A 5,163-nucleotide genomic window follows, 5' to 3' on the forward strand; every position below is an offset into this window, starting at 1 on the left:
TGGTTCTATATCCTTGAGGAATCGCCACACTGTCTTCCAGAGTGTTTGAACTAATTTACACTCCCACCAACAGTGTAAAAGCATTCCTATTTCTCCACATCCTCTCCAGCATCTGTTGTTTCCTGACTTTCTAATGATTGCCATTCTATCTGGCATGAGATGGTATCTCATTGTGGTTTTAATTTGCATTTCTCTAATGATCAGTGATGATGAACTTTTTTTCATGTGTTTTTTGGCTGCATAAATGTCTTCTTTTGAGAAATGTTTATTCATGTCCTTCACCACTTTTTGATGGGGTTGTTTTTTCCTTTTAAGTTTGTTTAAGTGTTTTGTAGATTCTGAATATTAGTCCTTTGTCAGATGGATACATTGCAAAAATTTTCTCCTATTCTGTATGTTGCCTGTTCACTCTAATGATAGTTTCTTTTGCTGTGCAGAAGCTCTTTAGTTTAATTAGATCCCATTTGTTAATTTTGGCTTTTGTTTCCATTGCTTTTGAAAACAAGCATTTTTTAAAGTTGTTATTTCACGCAGAGTACTATGGGTAGCAGTTTCCATAGGCTGTCCTACGAAGTCTCATGACAACTACAGAAGTTAGGTTTTTTTGTTTGTTTTTTATTTTTGATGCAACTGAGTAATTTTTATTGCAACTGGAAGACAATACATCACAGAAACTTATGGTAGGTCTGGGGAAAAGTGTTATTTACAAAAAATGATGAAATAGTTTGTCTTTGGCAATATGATTACATACAAAGAATGCAAAATGCAGGTATGCATGCCTTCCAAGCAACACCATCAAGTCCCTAGAGTTTGGCTGATTGTGCCTGCCTCCATATTGTTTCTTTAGGTTCACACGAACATAATTGAACATCACATTCTTTCTCCTTTATGGTTCTCCCTTTCTATTCATGATATTGGCATGAATATCAGAAAAAAATGGCTTTTGAAAAAGTATTACTGTCCTAAATTAATTTGGCCTTGTAGGTCTATTGGCCAGCCAAGGTCAGATGACCCTAAGCATCAATAGTAAGCCTCTTGGTCTTCTGATTGCTTTATCACTTTTTTTTCTGTAAAACAAAACAAAACTCAGAAATGTTACAGAATCAGAGTATTTAAAAATGTACAAGTGTATATGCTTCCCAGACACACACGGATACATTTTTCCTCCACATTTTCATCATGGCAGTATTAAGTAGTGAGTGTGAATGGCACAGCATGAAACTGGTTACTGAATCAGCTATGAGCTCAGATGGCCTCCACATACATACTCAAGAAATGTTGCATGTTTAAATAACTGAGAGGGTGCTAAATCTCATCTAATAAAAGGAGGAGGGGGTTGAGGAACTCAGACCACAATCATGTAAACCTAAGGGTTGGGCCTGAACGACGATTACTTTGCACATGTACCTTCTAGATGCTGAATGGTTGTTCCGGTGGCATTGACGTTGACCTTGCGGATTCAGCCACAGGTTTCTGACAAGCTTGAGGAAGCAATGGTAATTTTAGCTTTTTCGGTTTTGTCTTCAGATAATGAAAAGCTTTTGTAAAACAGCTGAGTGTCAGTATGAGTTATATGGCTTCAATCTCCTTTAAAAATAAAATTCTTAAGGGTCCAAAACAAAGAAGATGGGACAAATTTAGAAGATATACCTAATGTAAATGGCGAGTTAATGGGTGCAGCACAGCAACATGGCACATGTATACATATGCAACAAACCTGCACGTTGTGCACGTGTACCCTAGAACTTAAAGTATAATAAAAAAAGCGGGGGAGGAGGAAAGAAAAAAAAGAAAACCAAACCAAAAACAAAACAAGAAAAAAGAAAAAAAAAAAAGCTGATGTTGCCACAAATCATTCGAAATCTCCTGACATGCTGAAACCAAATGGCCGTAAGTTCAAAACAAATCAGTGACTTGTTTTTAATTTTTTTGTGGTTTCCTTTTGCTTTTTCTGCCCCTTTGCCGTCTGATTGGTGATGTTATTCAAACAGGATGGGATCTCTGCTAAGTGCAGGAGCGACCCGGCGCTTCTTTCATCTCCTCTTCTTCGCCCTGGTGGGGGGCTGTGGAGGCGGGGTGGTGATTTTCAGTGCGTCTCTTTTTGAGGGGCAGTGTGTCGCTGGGGACTTTCCTGGACTTGGTAAAGTCCTGGCGTTTCTTGTGCTGGGACGCGTACCTGCTGTCCCCCAGAGCATCCTTGGGCTCCTTCTGGCTGTGTTTCCTGTCTTCCTCTTCCCTGTCGCTGTGGCTCTCGTGGCTCTGGAAGCTCCCCTCGCTGCCCTCATTGCCCTCTTGCTTCTCTGTGCTGGCAAACTTGCAGTGGTCGTCGGCCGAGGAGGAGGAAGGGATGGAGTCGCTGGTAGGCGAGGTGCTCCGGGCGTTGGAGGATTTGGCATTGCTGTAGTTGTGATTCTCCTTGGGGGTCTCCGCTAACCACCGAGGAGCCACACGATGGCTCACTCTCAGTTGGCATCCTCTAGGCTAACCACTGAGGAGCCACACGATGGCTCGCTCTCAGTCCACATCCAGGAGCTGGTGATGCCATTCCTTATGGCAGCCGTCATCTCAATGGGACTGATTGCCAGCTGCCGCCCATGGGGAAACAGTCCTCTCAGCTCAGGACCCGCGCTCTGTTTTGTATGGCTCCTGGAGGAAAACCTGCTTGTATCTCAGGGGGAGTATCATGGCCCTGGTAGCATCAATGTCAGGATCTTGGAGAAGGGCTCCATTTCTCTTGAAGAAGGTACTGCCCGGCCAGACGGGTGGACCTGATGTGCTTTGATATGCCTGAGGGCAGGTGGGAGGTGTATTGAACAAGTTTGGGTATGGGTGTGGGTGATAAGGTGTCTTTTTCAAAGCCTGAGTTAGATTTTGTCTATACTCTGGGTCTATGCACCACAAAGACCCTTTCCCAATACTCTGACTCCTCTCTTTGTCCACTTTCTTAAAATACTTATTCAAAGACAAATTGTGTCTCACTGAGTATTTCCACCCAGCAGGTGCATTTGCAAAATACGGAAAATGTTCCAAGATCCAGTTGTAAATATCTTTCACTGGCAGGCGCTTGGTTGAAGAGTCCTCCACGACCATAAATATGAGGCAGCTAAAGGAGTAAGGGGGGGTGCAGTTGGGGTTCTGCCTGGCATCGTAGGGCATATCAGAGTGGGTGGGGACGGGGACTGTCATCGTCCAGGTCCTGGACCGGGCTGACACTCTTGAGGATTGACTCCCCAAAGCTCTTCAGCAAGTTCTTGCTCTCATGCAGCCAGCTCAGGTTGGTCAACTCTTCATCTTCCATGGTCCCTACTTTCAATAGGATGTCAGGCAGAGAAAAGTCGAGGTCATCGTCTTTCTAAAGGGCCTTGGAGAAACCGCTGCCCCAGTAACACTGACTCAGTCCACCGGAGACACTAACTCCTGAGCTTTCTGGCATCTTACTGGGAGGCACGACGGGACCCATTTACATGAAGGCTCCTGAGTCAGAATGGGTCCAGGAAACCGAGGTCAGCATTGCTTCCGTCACAGAAAGGACAGAGGGGCCTCCATAATCACGAGAATGCTGGTCTTCTAGGGGCTTCGATCACCTGCCCCCGCGCTGCTTCTCATGGCCGCATTGCGGGGATGCGGGGACGCTGGACTCGCGTGTGGCCCAGTCGCCGGGTCGCGCAGTCTCCCAGCCGAGCTGCTGCCGGAACCTCGGCTCCTGTGCCCGGAACCCGCCCGGGCCAGAAGTTAGCTTTTTTAATTTACTAAAGGTTTAGGATTAATAGTTCGTGAAACTGTTTTACACATTTTAGGATGACTCCAAAATTCTTCATCAATATTAGATACATGCTGCTTATGAAAATGCAAAATAGATGCAATTTTTCTACAAGATCATTATAAGCTTATGCATTTGCCTGGCACATACTTTTGTAATTTCCACTGAGAGTGGAAATCATCAAATCTTACTCATCTTCGCGTCTCTCACTAAGCATTATAGCCTGACACACAGAGGTGCCCATTAAATGTCTGTTTACAAAACAACAGACATCAAAGGAAAGCTTTAGATCCAGAATAACTAAAAATATTCTGACATTATTTGGTATATGTTAAATAGTTCATAAAAAAATTTATTATAATTTAAATAGTGCATAATAACATTTTAAAAATCCATGCAACAAAAATGTCTCATATGATGAATTCTTAGAAATGATGCTGCAAGTTCAGAGGTCTGTAAATTATGTAAAATGTAAGTGGTGAATATTTTTCAAACAAATGTATATTGTGAAATTCAAATATTATAAACCGTTTAATTTACAAAACAAAATATAAAGAAGAAAGCCATCATGATTACTTCCTTAATTCAGCAATGGCAGCAATATTCTTAATCTTCATTACTACACACAAACACACTCATGTAGTAATGTGTGTTGCTCATCCTATGTACCAGTGGAATACAGGATAAGGGATGTGGCCTACCTAAGGTGCTGTAAAGAGAAATGGGTCTGCTTCTTACTCTAGTGCTCTCTCCAACAGATTAATACCTATTTATTCTTCTGAACACCTTTCCTAATTAGCCTCCAGAGAAATCAGTAGACATTACTTTTGTTGACATTCCCAGTCTTCTTAAAACAATTAAAGAAGGGGGCAGGGAAATGAGCACATCAATGAGATCACTCTGTTATTATCTAACTCTTCTTCCCCAGAAGCTATTGTCTTTGAATTTGCACAACAACAAAGTTTGCTGGCTGGATGACCTGTCTAACATTATAAAGAAGGCCCCCAAAGTCAAGATCCTGAACCTCTCTAAAAATGAGATGAGAAGAAAAGGCCAGATCAAATTTGGGTTGAGGGTAAATGGTAGTGCACATCAGGATGATAACAAGAAATAGGATCCCCAGTAGACACAGGCCAGCTCCTGGAAATGCCCTCACTGGCCAGACCACCCACTCCTGATCTTCTTTTTCTCCTAGGAGCAGCTTGCGCAAGTACTTCAAGGATAGTGGAAATATAAAAATGCTCAAGTTTGTGATGGGGAAGACTTGGCAAGGTAAGGGGGTGTGATGGGAACAATCACAGGGGTCAAGGGCCAGGGTGTGGCAGCACCTCCCACCCCAAATCCTTGCTTCTCTTCTCTACAGACCTGTGAGGGCAGCTGCTGAAGCACACAAAACGTGACAT

General features: G+C 43.1%; 1 pseudogene; it reads right to left on the reverse strand.

Annotated features, from left to right (window-relative positions):
* Window positions 1-1,841: 1,841 nt before the first annotated feature.
* On the reverse strand, window positions 1,842-3,460 carry LOC104664212 (annotated as a pseudogene).
* Window positions 3,461-5,163: the final 1,703 nt, after the last annotated feature.

The sequence above is a fragment of the Rhinopithecus roxellana genome, chromosome 7 (assembly GCF_007565055.1).
Source record: "Rhinopithecus roxellana isolate Shanxi Qingling chromosome 7, ASM756505v1, whole genome shotgun sequence".
In the NCBI taxonomy this organism is placed as follows: domain Eukaryota; kingdom Metazoa; phylum Chordata; class Mammalia; order Primates; family Cercopithecidae; genus Rhinopithecus; species Rhinopithecus roxellana.